The following is a 27,565-nucleotide window of genomic DNA, read 5'->3' on the forward strand; positions in this document are numbered from 1 at the left end:
GCCTACTCTGATGTAATCAGAGTTAGATTTGATTAAGTGATTTTATCAAAAAACAGCTAGGAAGCACAATTTAGCAGTGGGTTGCAGAGAAAATGAAATATGCTGGCAGAAAAATCCAATTGAGTGATTAAACAGCTCTTCATTTTCTGGCTTTATTTTTATGCTAACAAATTTGTTCTCTGAAAAGTGTCCACAAAGCCAAGTATCGGATTAACATCTTTGTAGGGATGGTTTTTCACCTATTACTAAATTAAACTTGCTTCATTGGAAAGGCAGCAAGATGCATCCTCATTTCAATATCTACTGAAATAATACAGGTTGACACCAGGAAACATTAACGCCACTGCATCCTTGCTGCTTTCTCATGTGGAAGTCTGTTTAATGTGAAAACAAGGTGATATCTAATTAGCACACAGGTAAGGAATTAAGAAAATCTTTATTTAAGGGTGAAGATGTTTCTCACAAAATCGTTGCCCCAATGCATCATTGAAATTCAAGCTGGAAAGATGATTTTAATATATCACTTGTACATTTTGTATTGCTCTTCTGGTGACAATGTAGTTTGTTTTTGTCAATTACCATTTTAATAATCGGGTAAAGAAAATTAAGTGGATTTTTGAAAGAAAACAATACTGTCAATATACTATTAAAACATATTAAAATGGTAAAAGTTATTGTACTTTAAGTAAAAATAAAAGAGAAAAAATATCAATCCCAGTTTTGGATTACTTTAATTAACAAAAAAAAATGCATATAGCAGAGGATAGTTTCAATCTGCCTACCTCTGGGTTATGAACCCAGCATGCTTTCATTACAGTACTCTGCTGCACATGTAAGTGCAAGAGATCTTGAAGCACTCACTCATCATGGGAAAGTAACAATGTGTTTCTTCGTTGGTTGATGGAAGAAACATCTTACAAAAACTCTCCAGATTATTGACTTTTAAAAGTTTTTCTAGGAAACGTTCTAGATGAATGCTTATTAGCCTTTGTCAGTATGGACTTTTGCAAAGTGTCTCTGTGGCGCAATTGGTTAGTGTGATTGGTTATTAACCAAAGGGTTGGTGGTTCAATCCCACCCAGGGATGTAATTGACCTTGTTATCAGATTTTGGTGATCTTTAAGTAGACAAGTCAAAATTTCAAAAACCTCTGTTATGGTGTAGGGTACCTGGCCTTCTCTGATGTAATCAGAGTTAGATTTGATTCAGTGATTTTATAAAAACAGCTAGGAAGCACAATTTAGCAGTGGTTTGCAGAGAAAAAGAAATATGCTGGCAAAAAAATCCAATTGAGTGATTAAACAGCTCTTCATTTTCTGGCTTTATTTTTATGCTAACAAATTTGTTCTCTGAAAAGTGTCCACAAAGCCAAGTATCTGATTAACATCTTTGTAGGGATGGTTTTTCACCTATTACTAAATTAAACTTGCTTCATTGGAAAGGCAGCAAGATGCATCCTCATTTCAATATCTACTGAAATAATACAGGTTGACACCAGGAAACATTAACGCCACTGCATCCTTGCTGCTTTCTCATGTGGAAGTCTGTTTAATGTGAAAACAAGGTGATATCTAATTAGCACACAGGTAAGGAATTAAGAAAATCTTTATTTAAGGGTGAAGATGTTTCTCACAAAATCGTTGCCCCAATGCATCATTGAAATTCAAGCTGGAAAGATGATTTTAATATATCACTTGTACATTTTGTATTGCTCTTCTGGTGACAATGTAGTTTGTTTTTGTCAATTACCATTTTAATAATAGGGTAAAGAAAATTAAGTGGATTTTTGAAAGAAAACAATACTGTCAATATACTATTAAAACAAATTAAAATGGTAAAAGTTATTGTACTTTAAGTAAAAATAAAAGAGCAAAAATATCAATCCCAGTTTTGGATTACTTTAATTAACAAAAAAAAATGCATATAGCAGAGGATAGTTTCAATCTGCCTACCTCTGGGTTATGGGCCCAGCATGCTTCCATTGCAGTACTCTGCTGCACATGTAAGTGCAAGAGATCCTGAAGCACTCACTCATCATGGGAAAGTACCAATGCGTTTCTTCATTGGTTGATGGAAGAAACATCTTACAAAATCTCTCCAGATTATTGACTTTTTAAAGTTTTCTAGGAATTGTTCTAGATGAATGCTTATTAGCCTTTGTCAGTATGTACGTTTGCAAAGTGTCTCTGTGGTGCAATCGGTTAGTGTGTTTGGTTATTAACCAAAGGGTTGGTGGTTCAATCCCACCCAGGGATGTTATTGACCTTGTCATCAGATTTTGGTGATCTTTAAGTAGACAAGTCAAAATTTCAAACCCCGTCTTATGGTGTAGGGTACCTGGCCTACTCTGATGTAATCAGAGTTAGATTTGATTAAGTGATTTTATCAAAAAACAGCTAGGAAGCACAATTTAGCAGTGGGTTGCAGAGAAAATGAAATATGCTGGCAGAAAAATCCAATTGAGTGATTAAACAGCTCTTCATTTTCTGGCTTTATTTTTATGCTAACAAATTTGTTCTCTGAAAAGTGTCCACAAAGCCAAGTATCGGATTAACATCTTTGTAGGGATGGTTTTTCACCTATTACTAAATTAAACTTGCTTCATTGGAAAGGCAGCAAGATGCATCCTCATTTCAATATCTACTGAAATAATACAGGTTGACACCAGGAAACATTAACGCCACTGCATCCTTGCTGCTTTCTCATGTGGAAGTCTGTTTAATGTGAAAACAAGGTGATATCTAATTAGCACACAGGTAAGGAATTAAGAAAATCTTTATTTAAGGGTGAAGATGTTTCTCACAAAATCGTTGCCCCAATGCATCATTGAAATTCAAGCTGGAAAGATGATTTTAATATATCACTTGTACATTTTGTATTGCTCTTCTGGTGACAATGTAGTTTGTTTTTGTCAATTACCATTTTAATAATCGGGTAAAGAAAATTAAGTGGATTTTTGAAAGAAAACAATACTGTCAATATACTATTAAAACATATTAAAATGGTAAAAGTTATTGTACTTTAAGTAAAAATAAAAGAGCAAAAATATCAATCCCAGTTTTGGATTACTTTAATTAACAAAAAAAAATGCATATAGCAGAGGATAGTTTCAATCTGCCTACCTCTGGGTTATGGGCCCAGCATGCTTCCATTGCAGTACTCTGCTGCACATGTAAGTGCAAGAGATCCTGAAGCACTCACTCATCATGGGAAAGTACCAATGCGTTTCTTCATTGGTTGATGGAAGAAACATCTTACAAAATCTCTCCAGATTATTGACTTTTTAAAGTTTTCTAGGAATTGTTCTAGATGAATGCTTATTAGCCTTTGTCAGTATGTACGTTTGCAAAGTGTCTCTGTGGTGCAATCGGTTAGTGTGTTTGGTTATTAACCAAAGGGTTGGTGGTTCAATCCCACCCAGGGATGTTATTGACCTTGTCATCAGATTTTGGTGATCTTTAAGTAGACAAGTCAAAATTTCAAACCCCGTCTTATGGTGTAGGGTACCTGGCCTACTCTGATGTAATCAGAGTTAGATTTGATTAAGTGATTTTATCAAAAAACAGCTAGGAAGCACAATTTAGCAGTGGGTTGCAGAGAAAATGAAATATGCTGGCAGAAAAATCCAATTGAGTGATTAAACAGCTCTTCATTTTCTGGCTTTATTTTTATGCTAACAAATTTGTTCTCTGAAAAGTGTCCACAAAGCCAAGTATCGGATTAACATCTTTGTAGGGATGGTTTTTCACCTATTACTAAATTAAACTTGCTTCATTGGAAAGGCAGCAAGATGCATCCTCATTTCAATATCTACTGAAATAATACAGGTTGACACCAGGAAACATTAACGCCACTGCATCCTTGCTGCTTTCTCATGTGGAAGTCTGTTTAATGTGAAAACAAGGTGATATCTAATTAGCACACAGGTAAGGAATTAAGAAAATCTTTATTTAAGGGTGAAGATGTTTCTCACAAAATCGTTGCCCCAATGCATCATTGAAATTCAAGCTGGAAAGATGATTTTAATATATCACTTGTACATTTTGTATTGCTCTTCTGGTGACAATGTAGTTTGTTTTTGTCAATTACCATTTTAATAATCGGGTAAAGAAAATTAAGTGGATTTTTGAAAGAAAACAATACTGTCAATATACTATTAAAACATATTAAAATGGTAAAAGTTATTGTACTTTAAGTAAAAATAAAAGAGAAAAAATATCAATCCCAGTTTTGGATTACTTTAATTAACAAAAAAAAAATGCATATAGCAGAGGATAGTTTCAATCTGCCTACCTCTGGGTTATGAACCCAGCATGCTTTCATTACAGTACTCTGCTGCACATGTAAGTGCAAGAGATCTTGAAGCACTCACTCATCATGGGAAAGTAACAATGTGTTTCTTCGTTGGTTGATGGAAGAAACATCTTACAAAAACTCTCCAGATTATTGACTTTTAAAAGTTTTTCTAGGAAACGTTCTAGATGAATGCTTATTAGCCTTTGTCAGTATGGACTTTTGCAAAGTGTCTCTGTGGCGCAATTGGTTAGTGTGATTGGTTATTAACCAAAGGGTTGGTGGTTCAATCCCACCCAGGGATGTAATTGACCTTGTTATCAGATTTTGGTGATCTTTAAGTAGACAAGTCAAAATTTCAAAAACCCCTGTTATGGTGTAGGGTACCTGGCCTTCTCTGATGTAATCAGAGTTAGATTTGATTCAGTGATTTTATAAAAACAGCTAGGAAGCACAATTTAGCAGTGGTTTGCAGAGAAAAAGAAATATGCTGGCAAAAAAATCCAATTGAGTGATTAAACAGCTCTTCATTTTCTGGCTTTATTTTTATGCTAACAAATTTGTTCTCTGAAAAGTGTCCACAAAGCCAAGTATCTGATTAACATCTTTGTAGGGATGGTTTTTCACCTATTACTAAATTAAACTTGCTTCATTGGAAAGGCAGCAAGATGCATCCTCATTTCAATATCTACTGAAATAATACAGGTTGACACCAGGAAACATTAACGCCACTGCATCCTTGCCGATGATAACCTCAAGTTGGGTCATTCGGTGCTGCAGAGTCGTACGCACTCTTCCACCCGTTCAAGAGCTTTGGTATAACCCCATGGTTCTTAATGTGACCCCAGCATCCTCTAGGTCGTATGAGAAAATAGGATTTTAATACCTACCGGTAAATCCTTTTCTCTTAGTCTGTAGAGGATGCTGGGCACCCGTCCCAGTCCATACTGTGTCTGCAGTTATTACTTGTGGTTATACACATGTTGTGTTATGGTTCTGGTCAGCTTTTTGCTGCAATTGTTCATGCCGTTGGCTTGTGTTCTGTTGAATGCCACGTTCTGCGGCATGCTTAAGGTGTGAGCTGGTAAGATGCTCACCTTAGTTTAACAATAAATCCTTTCCTCGAAATGTCCGTCTCCCTGGGCACAGTTCCTATAACTGGAGTCTGGAGGAGGGGCATAGAGGGAGGAGCCAGTTCACACCCTTTGATAGTCTTAAAGTGCCCATGTCTCTTGCGGATCCCGTCTATACCCCATGGTTCTTAATGTGACCCCAGCATCCTCTACGGACTAAGAGAAAAGGATGCCCTTGCGCACTATCCTGACTTCTCCTCCCGTCTGCTTACTTTGTGCCTTCCAACGCACAATGCGAACTACAGGTGGTGCTGCAGGGCCCACACCCTTTTACTTGCCTTACAGAACAGCTCTGGAGCTGTTACAGTGCCCAGCTGCTGCAAGAAATCAGCTTGAATGCTTCAGGGGATGGGGCATGGCCAACATGAGCCCCACACCAAAGGAGGGTGTGGGTGTTTAATGAGAACTAGGGGTCATCCAAGCACTGCAAAAGGCCGCCATGCCCTGCACGCCCCTTTTCTCTTTTCATATGCAGATGAGGGTTCCAGCCAACTTTGGCCCACTGCTTGGATAACATCACTGTATGCAAATCCGTCTGCTGCAGACCTTCCCCCAGGAATGCTTGTACTTGATGTTGCATATGGTTTGATATTTGATGGTGCTTCAGTATTAGGCAGCCTTCCGCCCTCCCATGTTCATCTGAAAAGATGTGGTCTCCCTGCAGTTGTTGTCCCCAGACGAGAGTTCCCTTGTGCTTCCTCAGTTGAATCTCCTTAACTTGACGGGGGAGGGGCTGCCCGAGCAGCCACCCTCCCCAGCCCTATCCCAACTCATACTTATTTTGCATATGAGATCTCTTGATCATGAAGATTGTTCTCACAGGGTGAGGTTCATCCATTATATTTTAAAATAGGAAGGTACAAATTACATATTTGAATTGCATTTATGTGCTGGATTCAAATGTCCCCCCCCCCCCCTTCCATTCTCAATTGTGCCCGTCAGCAGCTATTCTAAGGTTGCTGCCAATGGGTGTGACACATTAATTTCTTCTGTGGGGTACACTGGACTCCACAAGGATTCACATTGGGGTGTAGAGTAGGATCTTGATCTGAGGCACCAACCGGCTCAAAGCTTTTGACTGTTCCCAAGATGCTCAGTGCATTCTCCTCTATAACCCCGCTTCCATGAACAGGGAGCTCAGTTTGTAGTTGGTGCCTTCAGTAGCAGGCCACTTAACAGGGGCCTGCCTCAGGCAGCCTATTCTTAGCTATAAATTTTGACAAGAAAAGAAGAACTTGTTTTATGAGAATCTACAAGGGCTGCAGCAGGCTAGGTCTAATAGACATCTTTACTGCAGCTTCATCACTCCCAGCGGCGCTGTATACTCCCATGCCCTGGTTGCTGGGTCACTGCAGCGGAGGCTCCGGTTTCATCCTAAGGTCAGTCACACACACACCACCCTTCCGGATCACGAGGCCGCTGATGAAGGGGAGCGTGGCCGTAGGGGGTGGACCGTGTGCGCACTGGCGTGGACACTGATTACTGGGCAGCCGCTCCACTAGCCACCAGGTACAGTTAAGGAGCACAGGTCTGGGGGTTTTTCTCCTATATTAACCCAATTTTGTACTGCCCGCAGCGCATTGTGATAGGTAATAGGGCCTGATTCAGGTTGGATTGCAATCACAATAAGCGATCCAACTGCAAAAATTGCTAAGAGCATACGCATGTGCCTGCATTTTCTGTGGCACCCCGCAGAGAATGCGATCGCCTCTGCCTGTCAATCGGGGCGGGGGGGGGGGGATAGGTGGGTCAGCAACACTCCATTTCCAAGTCAGGGATGGAGCGGTGCGGGGGCAAGGCTTCAAAATGGGGTCTGCAACGGAGGAGACACAGGGGGCGTGGTCACAGCGGCTGTATGACATCACATTCAGCCGCTGTGATCACAAAAATGGTGGCGGCTTCCTGCGCGCACATACAGTCTGCACCAGCAGGAGGCTACATCATTTTTTATGATCACGCTGAACTGCAGTGCGACTGCAATTACAGCATGGACAAGAAGGGAGGCGTCATGCTGGGTGGCCATGCCCTTTCACTGTGCAGGAGCCAGCACCGCTCACACACTAGTCCCCGGGTGCAGCCCCCAACCCCCGGGACACCCGGAGCAACAAAATGTAGATTCAGGCCACCAGGCCACGCCCCTACCTATGAAACCATGCCTCCTTTTTACCATTGCGCTGCTTATCTGCGCGCACTGCATTACAATCTCCCTCGCCACCTCTCTGGGTGTCACCAGTGATAGTGACACCTCTGCCATGCTTGTAGCAGCTGGTCCTAAGATCTACGCCTCAAGCCCTGAGTGTTTGCCCTTGTGACTTGTTGATCATCATAGCGAAGCAGATGCTTACAGAAAACTGCAGGGGCTTAGATTGAAAATAAAAAAATTGATAGGTATAAGGTAGAGAGGAGCGGGTTCGGTTCTCCGAGAACTGAATTCCCCACGAACTCCACGTTGTTTACACTGGTCCGAGGCAGGCTCGGTTGTTCCCGCCTGACTCGGAAAACCTGAAAAAGGGAAAATGTCATCATCCCGCTGTCGGATTCTCGCGAGATTCGGATTCCATATAAAGAGCTGCGCGTTGCCGCCATTTTTACTCGTGCATTGAAGATAGAGCGGAATGGACGTGGCTATGTTCTCTCAGTGGAAATCTCAATAGCAGTGCTCAGTATCAGTGGTTACTTATTGCTGCTCAGTAATACTAGTAGTGTGTCTCTCCTGCTCAGTGTCAGTTCTCAGTAGTATCCTCATCAGTGCTCAGTATCACTGCTCATTGTCTTGTGCTGCATTGTGGTGCTCAGCATACTACAGTACATTACTAATAGTCCAGTGCTGCATCTTGCTGCTCAGTGTCAGTTCTAGTATCCTCATCAGTGCTCACTATCACTGTTCATTGCATTTTGGTTTTCTGTATACTACAGTAACATAGTAATATAGTAACATATAGTAACATAGTTTTTGAGGTTGAATAGAGGCAAATTGCCCATCGTGTTCAACCTGTTTTAAGTTGTGATGATTCTACATACTTGCTGAATAATGTTTTATGACTAGTTAGCTACTATAACTCATGTTACCCCCGGATTAACCATGTTGATATTTTAAGTATTATAACCTTGGATAGCTTTTTCATTCAGAAATGTATCCATTCCTTTTTTAAATCCAATTACAGAGTCCACCATTACCACCTTCCCTGGCAGGGAATTCCACATCCTGATTGCCCTAACAGTGAAGATCATAGTATCTCACCTGGCAGGTAAGTAGGAGTTGGGCTAGAGCTGTGGAGGATTGCTGCTCGGGCACCCCCTGTCAAGTGAAGGAGATCCAACTGAGGCAGCACAAGGGAACTCTCGAAAGAAGAACAAGGCTAGAGGAAGATCTGAGACAAAGAAATCTGACTTTTACCAGAGCTGACCAGAGGAAAGCACAAACACAGTCCCCCACTACCACAAATAATGCAGTCGAGTTTCCCACATTTGGGGAAATCACAGGGGTCAGCATACCCAGAATGCAATGAATGAACCTCACCCTGGGAGAACAATCTTCATGACCATGGTATCTCCTATGCAAAATAAGTATGATTTGGGATAGGGCTGGGGAGGGCCGCTGCTCAGGCACATCTCTGTCAAGTAAAGGAGATTCAACTGAGGCAGCACAAGGGAACTCTCATCTGGGGACAACAACTGCAGGGAGAACACATATTTTCAGATGAAAATCTTGGTCATGCTCTGGTTTCTCTTCAGAACGAACAAATCTTTCGCCTTTTACTAAAGATTTCCGTGGAGAGGAGCAAAACTGAGTTTTACCTCAATTTTTGCATGCCCCATCTTTTTGGGGTTTCTTTTATCGGTTTAAAGATAGAATGAGTGTGCTTTAATGAAAGCTCATTTGCATAGAAATGACAGTAAATGTTTGTTTCTTTTCAAACAGAACTTTCTTGACCATGCTACTTGCTTGAAAGATCTGGGAGCACATGGAATACAGTACAAACCATGCTTATAGCAAGGAGAAGCCAGGTGAGAAATCTGCTTTCTTTCAAATTGGGCGCTCACTTTGATCTGAATGAGTACTGCTGGCATGGCACTCAGGCGACAGGTGGAATCTTGGTCATGCTCTGGTTTCTCTTCAGAACTAACAAATATTTCGCCTTTTATTAAAGATTTCCGTGGAGAGGAGCAAAACTGAGTTTTATCTCAATTTTTGCATGCCCCATATTATTGGGGTTTCTTTTATCAGTTTAAAGACAGAACGAGTGTGCTTTCTTGTTAGCTTTAATGTAAGTTTATTTGTATAACAATGACAGTAAATGTCTGTTTCTTTTCAAGCAGAACTTTCTTGACCATACTAATTGCTTGAAAGATCTGGGAGCACATGGAAAAGAGTACAAACCATGCTTATAGCAAGGGGAAGCCTGGTGAGAAATCTGCTTTCTTTCTTTCAAATTGGGTGCTCACTTTGAGCTGAATGAGGACTGCTGGCATCAGGGCCGGCTCTAGGCATGTTCGAATAGAGCGGCCGCGCAGGGCGCCACCCTTAATGGGCGCCACGCGCTGGCGCCGCCATATTCGATGCTGGAGCCGGCCCTGTGTGTGTGCTGCTGCAGCATTTGGCGGTCGCGCTGTGTATGCGCGCTGCGCGGCGCCGGTATCTAACGTCAGACGCCGGCGCCGCGCATAGCCCGCCTGCACAAGTGGCCGCCCACCCGCCCGCCAGCCCGGACCCAGGCTCAGGCTCACTCGCCCGGCCTCCCGCCCGCCCGCCAGCGCTCCCACACAGGCGGACAGCAGTACTCCTCCCCAGCGCCGCAGGTATTTTTTTTTTTGGGGGGGGGGAGATCCGCACTGTGGGGGCATTTCTGGCACACAGGGGGCATTTTTGGTTATGTGGGGGCATTTCTGGCACTGTGGGGGCATTTCTGGCTCTGTGGGGGGCATTTCTGGCACTGTGGGGGCATTGCATATCTGGCTCTGTGGGGGCATATTTGGCACTGTGGGGACATATCTGGCCCTGTGGGGGCATATCAGGCACTGTGGGGACATTTCTGGCACTGTGGGGGCATTTCTGGCACTGTGTGGGCATTTCTGGCACTGTGGGGGCATTTCTGGCACTGTGGGGGCATTTATCTGGCTCTGTGGGGGCATTTATCTGGCTCTGTGGGGGCATTTATCTGGCTCTGTGGGGGCATTTATCTGGCACTGTGGGGGCATTTCTGGCACTGTGGGGGCATTTCTGGCACTGTGGGGACATATCAGGCACTGTGGGGGCATATCTGGCACTGTGGGGGGCATATCTGGCACTGTGGGGGCATATCTGGCACTGTGGGGGCATTTCTGGCACTGTGGGGGCATTTATCTGGCTCTGTGGGGGCATTTATCTGGCACTGTGGGGGCATTTTTCTGGCACTGGGGGCATTTATCTGGCACTGTGGGGGCATTTCTGGCACCGTGGGGGCATATCTGGCACTGTGGGGGCATATCTGGCACTGTGGGGACATATCTGGCACTGTGGGGGCATTTATCTGGCTCTGTGGGGGCATTTATGTATCAGGCACCGTGGGGGCATTTATGTATCAGGCACCGTGGGGGCATTTATGTATCATGCACCGTGGGGGCATTTATGTATCATGCACCGTGGGGGCATTTATGTATCAGGCACCGTGGGGACATTTATGTATCTGGCACCGTGGGGGCATTTATGTATCTGGCACCGTGGGGGCATTTATGTATCTGGCACCGTGGGGGCATTTATGTATCAGGCACCGTGGGGGCATTTATGTATCTGGCACCGTGGGGGCATTTATGTATCTGGCACCGTGGGGGCATTTATGTATCTGGCACCGTGGGGGCATTTCTTGCACTGTGGGGGCATTTCTTGCACTGTGGGGACATTTCTTGCACTGTGGGGGCATATCTTGCACTGTGAGGGCATTAATGTATGTGGCACTGTGGGGGCATATCTGCGCTGTGGGGGCATTTATCCATCTGGAACTGTGTGGCCATTTATGTAGCTGGCACTGCTGGGGGGCATGTCACGTGTAGCTGGCACTGCTGGGGGGCATGTCATGTGTAGCTGGCACTGCTGGGGGGCATATCATGTAGTGTTCCCGCTAGGCGTCTGTGGCTGGGCAGTGTGTCTCAGTGCTCTACCTGGCGCAATGTGTCTAACGTGCTCTTATAGGAGGTTCTACCTGGTGCAATGTGTATTAGCTGCACTACTGTGTGGTGTAATGTGAATTGCCACTATAATGTGGCTACGCACCTTCCCCACGAAGTAACTCCCCTAAATTTTTGCTGCGCGCCTTCGGCGCGCACTGTCCATGCTTTAGCGTGTGGAAATGGGAACAACAAGCATTACAGTATGTACATCATTTTGCCCACCTAACTTAAAAATGTGCCCTCCCTGTGATCAGCAACCTGCCCTAAAAAGTGAACACTAGCACGTGTAGCTGGCACTGCTGGAGGGCATGTCATGTGTAGCTGGCACTGCTGGGGGATGAGACCACGCCCACTTTTTCAAGAGGCCACGCCCACTTTCCGAAGGGCGCGCGCGCCTTCGGCGCGCGCATGGAGGGGGGGGGCACTTTTACATTTTCTCGCTCAGGGTGCTAGTAGGCCTGGAGCCGGCCCTGGCTGGCATGGCACTCAGGCGACAGGTGGAATCTTGGTCATGCTCTGGTTTCTCTTCAGAACGAACAAATCTTTCGCCTTTTACTAAAGATTTCCATGGAGAGGAGCAAAACTGAGTTTTATCTCAAATTTTGCATGCCCCATCTTATTGGGGTTTTATTTTATCGGTTTAAAGATAGAACGAGTGTGCTTTAATGTAAGCTCATTTGCATAGAAATGACAGTAAATGTTTGTTTCTTTTCAAACAGAACTTTCTTGACTATACTAATTGCTTGAAAGATCTGGGAACACATGGAAAAAAATACAAACCATGTTTATAGCTAGGGGAAGCCTGGTGAGAAATCTGCTTTCTTTCTTTCAAATTGGGTGCTCACTTTGAGCTGAATAAGAACTGCTGGCATGGCACTCAGGCGACAGGTGGAATCTTGGTCATGCTCTGGTTTCTCTTCAGAACGAACAAATCTTTCGCCTTTTACTAAAGATTTCCGTGGAGAGGAGCAAAACTGAGTTTTATCTCATTTTTTCCTTGCCCCATCTTATTGGGGTTTTATTTTATCTGTTTAAAGATAGAACGAGTGTGCTTTAATGTAAGCTCATTTGCATAGAAATTACAGTAAATGTTTGTTTCTTTTCAAACAGAACTTTCTTGACCACACTAATTGCTTGAAAGATCTGGGAGCACATGGAAAAGAGTACAAACCATGTTTGTAGCAAGGGTAAGCCTGGTGAGAAATCTGCTTTCTTTCATTCAAATTGGGTGCTCACTTTCAGCTGAATGAGAACTGCTGGCATGGCACTCAGGCGACAGGTGGAATCTTGGTCATGCTCTGGTTTCTCTTCAGAACTAACAAATATTTCGCCTTTTATTAAAGATTTCCGTGGAGAGGAGCAAAACTGAGTTTTATCTCAATTTTTGCATGCCCCATATCATACCTCCCAACTGTCCCGATTTTCGCGGGACAGTCCCGTTTTTTGGGGACTGTCCCGCTGTCCCACCTGCGGGCCGCAGTGTCCCGCGGTGGGGAGGACAGTTGGGAGGCTCTGTCTGTCGCTGCCCTGCTTAGCAGAGCAGCGGTGAATAGACGCTGTGCGCATGCGCACAGCGTCTATTCACTGAAGTCAGAGGGAGAGGTGGCATGCCAGCGGCTCACAGAGCGCTGGGCATGCCCCCTCAGTGCCGAAAACGGGGGCGTGACTCGCGATCGCGGGTCCTCCCGCGAAGTCACACCCCCTTTTACTTAGGCCACGCTGCAATTGTTCATGCCGTTGGCTTGTGTTCTGTTGAATGCCACGTTCTGCGGCATGCTTAAGGTGTGAGCTGGTAAGATGCTCACCTTAGTTTAACAATAAATCCTTTCCTCGAAATGTCCGTCTCCCTGGGCACAGTTCCTATAACTGGAGTCTGGAGGAGGGGCATAGAGGGAGGAGCCAGTTCACACCCTTTGATAGTCTTAAAGTGCCCATGTCTCTTGCGGATCCCGTCTATACCCCATGGTTCTTAATGTGACCCCAGCATCCTCTACGGACTAAGAGAAAAGGATGCCCTTGCGCACTATCCTGACTTCTCCTCCCGTCTGCTTACTTTGTGCCTTCCAACGCACAATGCGAACTACAGGTGGTGCTGCAGGGCCCACACCCTTTTACTTGCCTTACAGAACAGCTCTGGAGCTGTTACAGTGCCCAGCTGCTGCAAGAAATCAGCTTGAATGCTTCAGGGGATGGGGCATGGCCAACATGAGCCCCACACCAAAGGAGGGTGGGGGTGTTTAATGAGAACTAGGGGTCATCCAAGCACTGCAAAAGGCCGCCATGCCCTGCACGCCCCTTTTCTCTTTTCATATGCAGATGAGGGTTCCAGCCAACTTTGGCCCACTGCTTGGATAACATCACTGTATGCAAATCCGTCTGCTGCAGACCTTCCCCCAGGAATGCTTGTACTAGATGTTGCATATGGTTTGATATTTGATGGTGCTTCAGTATTAGGCAGCCTTCCGCCCTCCCATGTTCATCTGAAAAGATGTGGTCTCCCTGCAGTTGTTGTCCCCAGACGAGAGTTCCCTTGTGCTTCCTCAGTTGAATCTCCTTAACTTGACGGGGGAGGGGCTGCCAGAGCAGACACCCTCCCCAGCCCTATCCCAACTCATACTTATTTTGCATATGAGATTTCTTGATCATGAAGATTGTTCTCACAGGGTGAGGTTCATCCATTATATTTTAAAATAGGAAGGTACAAATTACATATTTGAATTGCATTTATGTGCTGGATTCAAATGTCCCCCCCCCCCCCCCTTCCATTCTCAATTGTGCCCGTCAGCAGCTATTCTAAGGTTGCTGCCAATGGGTGTGACACATTAATTTCTTCTGTGGGGTACACTGGACTCCACAAGGATTCACATTGGGGTGTAGAGTAGGATCTTGATCTGAGGCACCAACCGGCTCAAAGCTTTTGACTGTTCCCAAGATGCTCAGTGCATTCTCCTCTATAACCCCGCTTCCATGAACAGGGAGCTCAGTTTGTAGTTGGTGCCTTCAGTAGCAGGCCACTTAACAGGGGCCTGCCTCAGGCAGCCTATTCTTAGCTATAAATTTTGACAAGAAAAGAAGAACTTGTTTTATGAGAATCTACAAGGGCTGCAGCAGGCTAGGTCTAATAGACATCTTTACTGCAGCTTCATCACTCCCAGCGATGCTGTATACTCCCGTGCCCTGGTTGCTGGGTCACTGCAGCGGAGGCTCCGGTTTCATCCTAAGGTCAGTCACACACACACCACCCTTCCGGATCACGAGGCCGCTGTTGAAGGGGAGCGTGGCCGTAGGGGGTGGACCGTGTGCGCACTGGCGTGGACACTGATTACTGGGCAGCCGCTCCACTAGCCACCAGGTACAGTTAAGGAGCACAGGTCTGGGGGTTTTTCTCCTATATTAACCCAATTTTGTACTGCCCGCAGCGCATTGTGATAGGTAATAGGGCCTGATTCAGGTTGGATTGCAATCACAATAAGCGATCCAACTGCAAAAATTGCTAAGAGCATACGCATGTGCCTGCATTTTCTGCGGCCCCCCGCAGAGAATGCGATCGCCTCTGCCTGTCAATCGGGGCGGGGGGGGGGGGGATAGGTGGGTCAGCAACACTCCATTTCCAAGTGAGGGATGGAGCGGTGCGGGTGCAAGGCTTCAAAATGGGGTCTGCAATGGAGGAGACACAGGGGGCGTGGTCACAGCGGCTGTATGACATCACATTCAGCCGCTGTGATCACAAAAATGGTGGCGGCTTCCTGCGCGCACATACAGTCTGCACCAGCAGGAGGCTACACCATTTTTTATGATCACGCTGAACTGCAGTGCGACTGCAATTACAGCATGGTCAAGAAGGGAGGCGTCATGCTGGGTGGCCATGCCTTTTCACTGTGCAGGAGCCAGCACCGCTCACACACTAGTCCCCGGGTGCAGTCCCCAACCCCCGGGACACCCGGAGCAACAAAATGTAGATTCAGGCCACCAGGCCACGTCCCTACCTATGAAACCATGCCTCCTTTTTACCATTGCGCTGCTTATCTGCGCGCACTGCATTACAATCTCCCTCGCCACCTCTCTGGGTGTCACCAGTAATAGTGACACCTCTGCCATGCTTGTAGCAGCTGGTCCTAAGATCTACGCCTCAAGCCCTGAGTGTTTGCCCTTGTGACTTGTTGATCATCATAGCGAAGCAGATGCTTACAGAAAACTGCAGGGGCTTAGATTGAAAATAAAAAAATTGATGGGTATAAGGTAGAGAGGAGCGGGTTCGGTTCTCCGAGAACCGAATTCCCCACGAACTCCACGTGGTTTACACTGGTCCGAGGCAGGCTCGGTTGTTCCCGCCTGACTCGGAAAACCTGAACAAGGGAAAATGTCATCATCCCGCTGTCGGATTCTCGCGAGATTCGGATTCCATATAAAGAGCTGCGCGTTGCCGCCATTTTTACTCGTGCATTGAAGAGAGAGCGGAATGGACGTGGCTATGTTCTCTCAGTGGAAATCTCAATAGCAGTGCTCAGTATCAGTGGTTACTTATTGCTGCTCAGTAATACTAGTAGTGTGTCTCTCCTGCTCAGTGTCAGTTCTCAGTAGTATCCTCATCAGTGCTCAGATCACTGCTCATTGTCTTGTGCTGCATTGTGGTGCTCAGCATACTACAGTACATTACTAATAGTCCAGTGCTGCATCTTGCTGCTCAGTGTCAGTTCTAGTATCCTCATCAGTGCTCACTATCACTGTTCATTGCATTTTGGTTTTCTGTATACTACAGTAACATAGTAATATAGTAACATATAGTAACATAGTTTTTGAGGTTGAATAGAGGCAAATTGCCCATCGTGTTCAACCTGTTTTAAGTTGTGATGATTCTACATACTTGCTGAATAATGTTTTATGACTAGTTAGCTACTATAACTCATGTTACCCCCGGATTAACCATGTTGATATTTTAAGTATTATAACCTTGGATAGCTTTTTCATTCAGAAATGTATCCATTCCTTTTTTAAATCCAATTACAGAGTCCGCCATTACCACCTTCCCTGGCAGGGAATTCCACATCCTGATTGCCCTAACAGTGAAGATCATAGTATCTCACCTGGCAGGTAAGTAGGAGTTGGGCTAGAGCTGTGGAGGATTGCTGCTCGGGCACCCCCTGTCAAGTGAAGGAGATCCAACTGAGGCAGCACAAGGGAACTCTCGAAAGAAGAACAAGGCTAGAGGAAGATCTGAGACAAAGAAATCTGACTTTTACCAGAGCTGACCAGAGGAAAGCACAAACACAGTCCCCCACTACCACAAATAATGCAGTCGAGTTTCCCACATTTGGGGAAATCACAGGGGTCAGCATACCCAGAATGCAATGAATGAACCTCACCCTGGGAGAACAATCTTCATGACCATGGTATCTCCTATGCAAAATAAGTATGATTTGGGATAGGGCTGGGGAGGGCCGCTGCTCAGGCACATCTCTGTCAAGTAAAGGAGATTCAACTGAGGCAGCACAAGGGAACTCTCATCTGGGGACAACAACTGCAGGGAGAACACATATTTTCAGATGAAAATCTTGGTCATGCTCTGGTTTCTCTTCAGAACGAACAAATCTTTCGCCTTTTACTAAAGATTTCCGTGGAGAGGAGCAAAACTGAGTTTTACCTCAATTTTTGCATGCCCCATCTTTTTGGGGTTTCTTTTATCGGTTTAAAGATAGAATGAGTGTGCTTTAATGAAAGCTCATTTGCATAGAAATTACAGTAAATGTTTGTTTCTTTTCAAACAGAACTTTCTTGACCATGCTACTTACTTGAAAGATCTGGGAGCACATGGAATACAGTACAAACCATGCTTATAGCAAGGAGAAGCCAGGTGAGAAATCTGCTTTCTTTCAAATTGGGCGCTCACTTTGATCTGAATGAGGACTGCTGGCATGGCACTCAGGCGACAGGTGGAATCTTGGTCATGCTCTGGTTTCTCTTCAGAATGAACAAATCTTTCGCCTTTTATTAAAGATTATCCGTGGAGAGGAGCAAAACTGAGTTTTATCTCAATTTTTGCATGCCCCATATTATTGGGGTTTCTTTTATCAGTTTAAAGACAGAACGAGTGAGCTTTCTTGTTGGCTTTAATGTAAGTTTATTTGTATAACAATGACAGTAAATGTCTGTTTCTTTTCAAGCAGAACTTTCTTGACCATACTAATTGCTTGAAAGATCTGGGAGCACATGGAAAAGAGTACAAACCATGCTTATAGCAAGGGGAAGCCTGGTGAGAAATCTGCTTTCTTTCTTTCATATTGGGTGCTCACTTTGAGCTGAATGAGGACTGCTGGCATGGCACTCAGGCGACAGGTGGAATCTTGGTCATGCTCTGGTTTCTCTTCAGAACGAACAAATCTTTCGCCTTTTACTAAAGATTTCCGTGGAGAGGAGCAAAACTGAGTTTTATCTAAATTTTTGCATGCCCCATATTATTGGGGTTTCTTTTATCTGTTTAAAGACAGAACGAGTGTGCTTTCTTGTTAGCTTTAATGTAAGTTGCCATAGATGCAGTGAAACACGCGTGTAGGGCACGGCGTGTCCTCGTGTATTTGACTCATGTGAAATGTTATAAAACAAAAATATATGATTATGATGTTAGCTGTTAGTCTCCACTAATAGGGAATAGAAGCTGAGCTATAAGAAAGGAATACACTAGATATGATGTCACTTAGCAATTACAATGTCTAAAGTGCATACAGATAGCTACTAATAACTCTTGATAAGAAAGTATATCAGTGTGGGTATATTTATATGATGGGATATTGGGACTAGTGAATATATATCACTCCTGCTGTCCAGATTGGCAATAACCAGACAATTATGATAAGAGTAGAGATGTCACATGGGCTGCTATAGATATTAATTTAATGCTGTATGTGTCATTTGTTACAAATGGATACATTTTCTATGAGTCAGCCTAGCAGCTGCATGTTCTAACAGAACACTATCCTCACACAGAATCTGCTAACCTTGAGATAACTAAATGACAGTGTGTAACAGTCTCTTTACTATAAGACTGTTACAAAGTAATATATATATTTGAAGTCAGTCTAGCAGCTGTGTGTTCCAGCAGTTTATAAGACAAAGAAAATCTCCTATTGTGGAATCTAGACACATGGGACTGCTGGCCTGTGTCATACTATTTCTATGTAATACCAGTAACATGTATATAACTGTTACATAATTGTTACAAATGGATAAATCTTTGAGTCAGCCTAGCAGCTGCATGTCCTAACAGGACACCATAAATCCTTTACAGTGTAACAAATTGATTGGTAACACTTAAAGGCTGGAGAGCAGTTATATGCCTTACTAGCATACTCAATATACCACATTATTACACCAGTTACCACGATTATTGACAGCGCATTTGATATATTATATTACCCTCACACTGAGTCTGTTTACCTTTAGATAACTAAGTGACCGAATATGTAACAGTTTCTCTATCATAAGACTGTTACAAAGTGAGATAGATATATTTGGAAGTCAGTCAAACAGCTGTGTGTTTCAGCGGTTTATAAGAAAATTCCTCATTGTGGAATCTGGACCACTAAGGGTTATTATATATATAGCACATGGAATTGCCACATCTCCCTATATGATAATTTCATTACACTGTAACATAATAAGAATTAACTCTTTAACAGTGTAAATAGAGAGTAATGAATCTCTGACACATGGAATATATTATTTCTTAGATGAATTGGATAAACCATTATGACAGACACTTTGCTTCCTAATAAGAATTGAGGTGGCTATACCTCTAAGGAAAGCATTATTGCCTACGCCTAGATCAGATTAAATAAGATCTGGCTGAATATATGAAGGAAGGTTGCTATTTATATGAGAATTGGAATTGCTATATTCCTTAAGGCAACCCCACCGATTGATATATGTTGTCAATTAAGTATATCTGAACGGCTATATCTGGACCAGATTTAATAAGATCTGGCTGATTATATGAAGGAGGGCTGCTATTTATATTGGAATTGCCATATTCCTTAAGGCAACCGCACCTGTTGGTATATCTCGCCAATTAACTATATCTAAACAGCTAAATTAAAGCTATTCATCATTTTTTTAGTTTGGATATTAATAAATATGATCTTTCCATGATGCATAGAGATTTCCCTATCAAGTGATTCCTTATCCGATATAGAAAGCTATCCCCCTATGGTATTGAATTTAGGAATATAGTCTTAGGGGACACAGAGAAATAAGTGATCCCCATCTACCTAAGCACCCCACAAATTGGAGGTTAGCTTACCGGTTATACTCAATCACCCCCACAAATTCGCCAATGGGGATGGCTTCCCGGGAGGTAACCCCTATTGAGTGAAGGGAGTATATAGGATACGACCCAGTGGTACCTGACGACATAGATACTAACAGCTATTTAATAACATTACGCTAGAAAGTGATTATTAGCAACATATATATCTATATAAACAACCCCGCCAGGGTTGTGCCTTCAAAAATAATCACACACGGACACGCTTTTTAAACCTTTTTTTCACATCTCTTTATTCTTCTTATGCACATGTATGTTAGTTCTGTGATTTTAACCTTTATGTTTCACTGCAGTTTGGGATAATAATATTAATATTTATCCAATTTTAATACATACTTAATAAAGGTTATATTTTATGATTCATTCATTCTGTCCAGTGCGTCAACAGTGCAGATTTCTTCTTGTTTTTTCTCCCAAATTCTATAACAATGACAGTAAATGTTGTTACTTTTCAAACAGAACTTTCTTGACCATGCTACTTGCTTGAAAGATCTGGGAGCACATGGAAAACAGTACAAACCATGCAGTATCACAAGAGCCTTTATTTGATCTTTCATGAAGATAGAGCAGAATTGAGGACACGTCAACAATTTCTGCCGAAGGTGGTTCATCTTTCCACATGGTGCCTTTGGCCACTGACACCTTCGTTGAGTCAAAGTCTCTGGCTGTGGTCAGAACTTTGAAAATTTATGTCACCAGAACGGTTCAGATTAGGAAAACAGAGGCTCTGTTTGTCCTGTATGCTCCCAACAGGATTGGGTGTCCTGCTTCCATGTAGACCATTATGCGCTGGATCTGTGGTAAGATTCAGCATGCTCATTCCACGGCAGGATTGCCGTTACTGAAATAGGTGAAGACCCATTCTACTAGAAAGGTGGGTTCATCCTGGGCAGCTGGTCGGGGAGTCTCGGCATTGCAATTTTGCCGAGCAGCTATTTAGTAAACACTTTTGCTAAGTTTTACAAGTTTGATACCTTGGCTGATGATAACCTCAAGTTGGGTCATTCGGTGCTGCAGAGTCGTACGCACTCTCCCACCCGTTCAAGAGCTTTGGTATAACCCCATGGTTCTTAATGTGACCCCAGCATCCTCTAGGTCGTATGAGAAAATAGGATTTTAATACCTACCGGTAAATCCTTTTCTCTTAGTCCGTAGAGGATGCTGGGCACCCGTCCCAGTCCATACTGTGTCTGCAGTTATTACTTGTGGTTATACACATGTTGTGTTATGGTTCTGGTCAGCTTTTTGCTGCAATTGTTCATGCCGTTGGCTTGTGTTCTGTTGAATGCCACATTCTGCGGCATGCTTAAGGTGTGAGCTGGTAAGATGCTCACCTTAGTTTAACAATAAATCCTTTCCTCGAAATGTCCGTCTCCCTGGGCTCAGTTCCTATAACTGGAGTCTGGAGGAGGGGCATAGAGGGAGGAGCCAGTTCACACCCTTTGAAAGTCTTAAAGTGCCCATGTCTCTTGCGGATCCCGTCTATACCCCATGGTTCTTAATGTGACCCCAGCATCCTCTACGGACTAAGAGAAAAGGATGCCCTTGCGCACTATCCTGACTTCTCCTCCCGTCTGCTTACTTTGTGCCTTCCAACGCACAATGCGAACTACAGGTGGTGCTGCAGGGCCCACACCCTTTTACTTGCCTTACAGAACAGCTCTGGAGCTGTTACAGTGCCCAGCTGCTGCAAGAAATCAGCTTGAATGCTTCAGGGGATGGGGCATGGCCAACATGAGCCCCACACCAAAGGAGGGTGGGGGTGTTTAATGCGAACTAGGGGTCATCCAAGCACCGCAAAAGGCCGCCATGCCCTGCATGCCCCTTTTCTCTTTTCATATGCAGATGAGGGTTCCAGCCAACTTTGGTCCACTGCTTGGATGACATCACCGTATGCAAATCCGTCTTCTGCAGACCTTCCCCCTGGAATGCTTGTACTAGTTGTTGCATATGGTTTGATATTTGATGGTGCTTCAATATTAGGCAGCCTTCCACCCTCCCATGTTCATCTGAACAGATGTGGTCTCCCTGCAGTTGTTGTCCCCAGACGAGAGTTCCCTTGTGCGTCCTCAGTTGAATCTCCTTAACTTGACGGGGGAGGGGCTGCCCGAGCAGCCACCCTCCCCAGCCCTATCCCAACTCATACTTATTTTGCATATGAGATCTCTTGATCATGAAGATTGTTCTCACAGGGTGAGGTTCATCCATTATATTTTAAAATAGGAAGGTACAAATTACATATTTGAATTGCATCTATGTGCTGGATTCAAATGTCCCCCCCCCCCTTCCTTTCTCAATTGTGCCCGTCAGCAGCTATTCTAAGGTTGCTGCCAATGGGTGTGACACATTAATTTCTTCTGTGGGGTACACTGGACTCCACAAGGATTCACATTGGGGTGTAGAGAAGGATCTTGATCTGAGGCACCAACCGGCTCAAAGCTTTTGACTGTTCCCAAGATGCTCAGTGCAATCTCCTCTATAACCCCGCTTCCATGAACAGGGAGCTCAGTTTGTAGTTGGTGCCTTCAGTAGCAGGCCTCTTAACAGGGGCCTGCCTCAAGCAGCCTATTCTTAGCTATTAATTTTGACAAGAAAAGAAGAACTTGTTTTATGAGAATCTACAAGGGCTGCAGCAGGCTAGGTCTAATAGACATCTTTACTGCAGCTTCATCACTCCCAGCGGCGCTGTATACTCCCGTGCCCTGGTTGCTGGGTCACTGCAGCGGAGGCTCCAGTTTCTTCCTAAGGTCAGTCACACACACACCGCCCTTCCGGATCACGAGGCCGCTGATGAAGGGGAGCGTGGCCGTAGGGGGTGGACCGTGTGCGCACTGGCGTGGACACTGATTACTGGGCAGCCGCTCCACTAGCCACCAGGTACAGTTAAGGAGCACAGGTCTGGGAGTTTTACTCCTATATTAACCCAATTTTGTACTGCCCGCAGTGCATTGTGATAGGTAATAGGGCCTGATTCAGGTTGGATTGCAATCACAATAAGCGATCCAACTGCAAAAATTGCTAAGAGCATACGCATGTGCCTGCATTTTCTGCGGCACCCCGCAGAGAAAGCGATCGCCTCTGCCTGTCAATCGGGGCGGGGGGGGGGGGGAGAGGGGGGTCAGCAACACTCCATTTCCAAGTCAGGGATGGAGCGGTGCGGGGGCAAGGCTTCAAAATGGGGTCTGCAACGGAGGAGACACAGGGGGCGTGGTCACAGCGGCTGTATGACATCACATTCAGCCGCTGTGATCACAAAAATGGTGGCGGCTTCCTGCGCGCACATACAGTCTGCACCAGCAGGAGGCTACACCATTTTATATGATCACGCTGAACTGCAGTGCGACTGCAATTACAGCATGGTCAAGAATGGAGGCGTCATGCTCGGTGGCCATGCACTGTCACTGTGCAGGAGCCAGCACCGCACACACACTAGTCCCCGGGTGCAGCCCCCAACCCCCGGGACACCCGGAGCAACAAAATGTAGATTCAGGCCACCAGGCCACGTCCCTACCTATGAAACCATGCCTCCTTTTTACCATTGCACTGCTTATCTGCGCGCACTGCATTACAATCTCCCTCGCCACCTCTCTGGGTGTCACCAGTGATAGTGACACCTCTGCCATGCTTGTAGCAGCTGGTCCTAAGATCTACGCCTCAAGCCCTGAGTGTTTGCCCTTGTGACTTGTTGATCATCATAGCGAAGCAGATGCTTACAGAAAACTGCAGGGGCTTAGATTGAAAATAAAAAAATTGATGGGTATAAGGTAGAGAGGAGCGGGTTCGGTTCTCCGAGAACCGAATTCCCGACGAACTCCACGTGGTTTACACTGGTCCGAGGCAGGCTCGGTTGTTCCCGCCTGACTCGGAAAACCTGAACAAGGGAAAATGTCATCATCCCGCTGTCGGATTCTCGCGAGATTCGGATTCCATATAAAGAGCTGCGCGTTGCCGCCATTTTTACTCGTGCATTGAAGAGAGAGCGGAGAGGACGTGGCTATGTTCTCTCAGTGGAAATCTCAATATCAGTGCTCAGTATCAGTGGTTACTTATTGCTGCTCAGTAATACTAGTAGTGTGTCTCTCCTGCTCAGTGTCAGTTCTCAGTAGTATCCTCATCAGTGCTCAGTATCACTGCTCATTGTCTTGTGCTGCATTGTGGTGCTCAGCATACTACAGTACATTACTAATAGTCCAGTGCTGCATCTTGCTGCTCAGTGTCAGTTCTAGTATCCTCATCAGTGCTCACTATCACTGCTCATTACATTGTGGTGTTCTGTATACTACAGTAACATAGTAATATAGTAACATATAGTAACATAGTTTTTGAGGTTGAATAGAGGCAAATTGCCCATCGTGTTCAACCTGTTTTAAGTTGTGATGATTCTACATACTTGCTGAATAATGTTTTATGACTAGTTAACTACTATAACTCATGTTACCCCCGGATTAACCATGTTGATATTTTAAGTATTATAACCTTGGATAGCTTTTTCATTCAGAAATGTATCCATTCCTTTTTTAAATCCAATTACAGAGTCCGCCATTACCACCTTCCCTGGCAGGGAATTCCACATCCTGATTGCCCTAACAGTGAAGATCATAGTATCTCACCTGGCAGGTAAGTAGGAGTTGGGCTAGAGCTGTGGAGGATTGCTGCTCGGGCACCCCCTGTCAAGTGAAGGAGATCCAACTGAGGCAGCACAAGGGAACTCTCGAAAGAAGAACAAGGCTAGAGGAAGATCTGAGACAAAGAAATCTGACTTTTACCAGAGCTGACCAGAGGAAAGCACAAACACAGTCCCCCACTACCACAAATAATGCAGTCGAGTTTCCCACATTTGGGGAAATCACAGGGGTCAGCATACCCAGAGTGCAATGAATGAACCTCACCCTGGGAGAACAATCTTCATGACCATGGTATCTCCTATGCAAAATAAGTATGATTTGGGATAGGGCTGGGGAGGGCCGCTGCTCAGGCACATCTCTGTCAAGTAAAGGAGATTCAACTGAGGCAACACAAGGGAACTCTCATCTGGGGACAACAACTGCAGGGAGAACACATATTTTCAGATGAACATGGGAGGGCAGAAGGCTGCCTAATACTGAAGCACCCCCAAACAACAAACCAAATGCAACTACTAGTGCAAGCATTCCTGGGGGAAGGCCTGCAGCAGATGGATTTGCATATGGTGATGTCATCCAAGCAGTGGGTCAAAGTTGGCTTCAACCCTCGTCTGCATATGAAAATAAAAATGGGGTGTGCAGGGCATGGCGGCCTTTTGCGGCGCTTGGATGACCCCTAGTTCGCATTAAACACCTCCACCTTCCTTCGGTGTGGGGCTCATGTTGGCTATGCCCCAGCCCCTGAAGCATTCAAGCTGATTTCTTGCAGCAGCTGGGCACTGTAACAGCTCCAGAGCTGCTCTGTAAAGCAAGTAAAAGGGTGTGGGCCCTGCAGCACTACCTGTAGTTTGCATTGTGCTTTGGAAGGCACAAAGTAAGCAGACGGGAGAAGTCAGGATAGTGCACAAGGGCATAGAAGGGAGCGGCTCAAGAAAAGAGAAGTGGAAACAGACAGCAAACTAGGCTGGAGAGAGACCTGAGACAAAGAGATCTGAATTATACGAGAGCCGACCAGAGGAAACACAAATTATGTAATCAAGTGTCCCACATTTGGGGAAATCGTAGGAGCAGCACACCCAGAGTGCATTGGGTGAGCCTTGCCCTGGGAGAAGCACCTTCCTGATCATAGTATCTCACCTGGCAGGTAAGTAGGAGTTGGGCTAGAGCTGGGGAGGGTCGCTGTTCGGGCACCCCCCTGTCAAGTGAAGGAGCTCCAACTGAGGCAGCACAAGGAAACTCTCGAAAAAAGAACAAGGCTAGAGGAAGATCTGAGACAAAGAAATCTGACTTTTACCAGAGCTGACCAGAGGAAAGCACAAACACAGTCCCCCACTACCACAAATAATGCAGTCGAGTTTCCCACATTTGGGGAAATCACAGGGGTCAGCATACCCAGAATGCAATGAATGAACCTCACCCTGGGAGAACAATCTTCATGACAATGGTATCTCCTATGCAAAATAAGTATGATTTGGGATAGGGCTGGGGAGGGCCGCTGCTCAGGCACATCTCTGTCAAGTAAAGGAGATTCAACTGAGGCAGCACAAGGGAACTCTCATCTGGGGACAACAACTGCAGGGAGAACACATATTTTCAGATGAACATGGGAGAGCAGAAGGCTGCCTAATACTGAAGCACCCCCAAACAACAAACCAAATGCAACAACTAGTACAAGCATTCCTGGGAAAAGGTCTGCAGAAGACGGATTTGCATACGGTGATGTCATCCAAGCAGTGGGCCAAAGTTGGCTGGAACCCTCATCTGCATATGAAAAGAGAAAAGGGGTATGCAGGGCATGGCGGCCTTTTGCGGCGCTTGGATGACCCTTAGTTCGCATTAAACACCTCCACCCTCCGTCGGTGTGGGGCTCATGTTGGCTATGCCCCAGCCCCTGAAGCATTCAAGCTGATTTCTTGCAGCAGCTGGGCACTGTAACAGCTCCAGAGCTGCTCTGAAAGGCAAGTAAAAGGGTGTGGGCCCTGCAGCACTACCTGTAGTATGCATTGTGCGTTGGAAGGCACAAAGTAAGCAGACAGGAGAAGTCAGGAGAGTGCACAAGGGCATAGAAGGCAGCGGCTCAAGAAAAGAGAAGTGGAAACAGACAGCAAACTAGGCTGGAGAGAGACCTGAGACAAAGAGATCTGAATTATACGAGAGCCGACCAGGGGAAACACAAATTATGCAGTCAAGTTTCCCACATTTGGGGAAATCGCAGGAGCAGCACACCCAGAGTGCAATGGGTGAGCCTTGCCCTGGGAGAAGCACCTTCATGATCATAGTATCTCACCTGGCAGGTATGTAGGAGTTGGGCTAGAGCTGGGGAGGGTCGCTGCTTGGGTACCCCCCTGTCAAGTGAAGGAGATCAAACTGAGGCAGCACAATGGAACTCTCGAAAGAAGAACAAGGCTAGAGGAAGATCTGAGACAAAGAAATCTGACTTTTACCAGAGCTGACCAGAGGAAAACACAAACACAGTCCCCCACTACCACAAATAATGCAGTTGAGTTTCCCACATTTGGGGAAATCACAGGGGTCAGCATACCCAGAATGCAATGAATGAACCTCACCCTGGGAGAACAATCTTTATGACCATGGTATCTCCTATGCAAAATAAGTATGATTTGGGAAAAAGCTGGGGAGGGCCGCTGCTCAGGCACATCTCTGTCAAGTAAAGGAGATTCAACTGAGGCAGCACAAAGGAACTCTCATCTGGGGACAACAACTGCCGGGAGAACACATATTTTCAGATGAACATGGGAGGGCAGAAGGCTGCCTAATACTGAAGCACCCCCAAACAACAAACCAAATGCAACAACTAGTTCAAGCATTCCTGGGGGAAGGTCTGCAGAAGACGGATTTGCATACAGTGATGTCATCCAAGCAGTGGGCCAAAGTTGGCTGGAACCCTCATCTGCATATGAAAAGAGAAAAGGGGTATGCAGGGCAGGGCGGCCTTTTGCGGCGCTTGGATGACCCTTAGTTCGCATTAAACACCCCCACCCTCCTTCGGTGTGGGGCTCATGTTGGCCATGCCCCAGCCCCTGAAGCATTCA

The 27,565-nt window shown here is 45.2% G+C and overlaps 15 non-coding genes across 15 annotated transcripts; 8 read left to right on the forward strand and 7 right to left on the reverse strand.

The window, feature by feature from the left end:
• Nucleotides 1-8,833: 8,833 nt before the first annotated feature.
• On the reverse strand, nucleotides 8,834-8,997 carry LOC135015913 (U1 spliceosomal RNA). The gene has a single exon (XR_010214083.1). It is a non-coding gene; the product is annotated as a U1 spliceosomal RNA (small nuclear RNA).
• Nucleotides 8,998-9,141: 144 nt separating this feature from the next.
• On the forward strand, nucleotides 9,142-9,257 carry LOC135015998 (U5 spliceosomal RNA). Its single transcript, XR_010214147.1, has one exon. It is a non-coding gene; the product is annotated as a U5 spliceosomal RNA (small nuclear RNA).
• A 270-nt stretch (nucleotides 9,258-9,527) lies between these two features.
• On the forward strand, nucleotides 9,528-9,643 carry LOC135016064 (U5 spliceosomal RNA). Its single transcript, XR_010214209.1, has one exon. It is a non-coding gene; the product is annotated as a U5 spliceosomal RNA (small nuclear RNA).
• Nucleotides 9,644-12,084: 2,441 nt separating this feature from the next.
• Nucleotides 12,085-12,200, forward strand: LOC135016043 (U5 spliceosomal RNA). Its single transcript, XR_010214189.1, has one exon. It is a non-coding gene; the product is annotated as a U5 spliceosomal RNA (small nuclear RNA).
• Nucleotides 12,201-12,475: 275 nt separating this feature from the next.
• LOC135016039 (U5 spliceosomal RNA) lies at nucleotides 12,476-12,591 on the forward strand. The gene has a single exon (XR_010214185.1). It is a non-coding gene; the product is annotated as a U5 spliceosomal RNA (small nuclear RNA).
• Nucleotides 12,592-12,866: 275 nt separating this feature from the next.
• LOC135016075 (U5 spliceosomal RNA) lies at nucleotides 12,867-12,979 on the forward strand. The gene has a single exon (XR_010214220.1). It is a non-coding gene; the product is annotated as a U5 spliceosomal RNA (small nuclear RNA).
• A 3,844-nt stretch (nucleotides 12,980-16,823) lies between these two features.
• On the reverse strand, nucleotides 16,824-16,987 carry LOC135015925 (U1 spliceosomal RNA). The gene has a single exon (XR_010214093.1). It is a non-coding gene; the product is annotated as a U1 spliceosomal RNA (small nuclear RNA).
• Nucleotides 16,988-17,131: 144 nt separating this feature from the next.
• On the forward strand, nucleotides 17,132-17,247 carry LOC135015999 (U5 spliceosomal RNA). The gene has a single exon (XR_010214148.1). It is a non-coding gene; the product is annotated as a U5 spliceosomal RNA (small nuclear RNA).
• A 270-nt stretch (nucleotides 17,248-17,517) lies between these two features.
• Nucleotides 17,518-17,634, forward strand: LOC135016070 (U5 spliceosomal RNA). The gene has a single exon (XR_010214215.1). It is a non-coding gene; the product is annotated as a U5 spliceosomal RNA (small nuclear RNA).
• A 286-nt stretch (nucleotides 17,635-17,920) lies between these two features.
• LOC135016001 (U5 spliceosomal RNA) lies at nucleotides 17,921-18,036 on the forward strand. Its single transcript, XR_010214150.1, has one exon. It is a non-coding gene; the product is annotated as a U5 spliceosomal RNA (small nuclear RNA).
• A 6,630-nt stretch (nucleotides 18,037-24,666) lies between these two features.
• LOC135016090 (U1 spliceosomal RNA) lies at nucleotides 24,667-24,830 on the reverse strand. The gene has a single exon (XR_010214235.1). It is a non-coding gene; the product is annotated as a U1 spliceosomal RNA (small nuclear RNA).
• A 671-nt stretch (nucleotides 24,831-25,501) lies between these two features.
• On the reverse strand, nucleotides 25,502-25,664 carry LOC135015973 (U1 spliceosomal RNA). Its single transcript, XR_010214131.1, has one exon. It is a non-coding gene; the product is annotated as a U1 spliceosomal RNA (small nuclear RNA).
• A 152-nt stretch (nucleotides 25,665-25,816) lies between these two features.
• Nucleotides 25,817-25,980, reverse strand: LOC135015763 (U1 spliceosomal RNA). Its single transcript, XR_010213949.1, has one exon. It is a non-coding gene; the product is annotated as a U1 spliceosomal RNA (small nuclear RNA).
• Nucleotides 25,981-26,651: 671 nt separating this feature from the next.
• On the reverse strand, nucleotides 26,652-26,814 carry LOC135015915 (U1 spliceosomal RNA). The gene has a single exon (XR_010214085.1). It is a non-coding gene; the product is annotated as a U1 spliceosomal RNA (small nuclear RNA).
• Nucleotides 26,815-26,966: 152 nt separating this feature from the next.
• Nucleotides 26,967-27,130, reverse strand: LOC135016094 (U1 spliceosomal RNA). Its single transcript, XR_010214239.1, has one exon. It is a non-coding gene; the product is annotated as a U1 spliceosomal RNA (small nuclear RNA).
• Between the last annotated feature and the right edge of the window lie 435 nt (nucleotides 27,131-27,565).

The sequence above is a fragment of the Pseudophryne corroboree genome, unplaced genomic scaffold (genome assembly GCF_028390025.1).
Source record: "Pseudophryne corroboree isolate aPseCor3 unplaced genomic scaffold, aPseCor3.hap2 scaffold_298, whole genome shotgun sequence".
In the NCBI taxonomy this organism is placed as follows: domain Eukaryota; kingdom Metazoa; phylum Chordata; class Amphibia; order Anura; family Myobatrachidae; genus Pseudophryne; species Pseudophryne corroboree.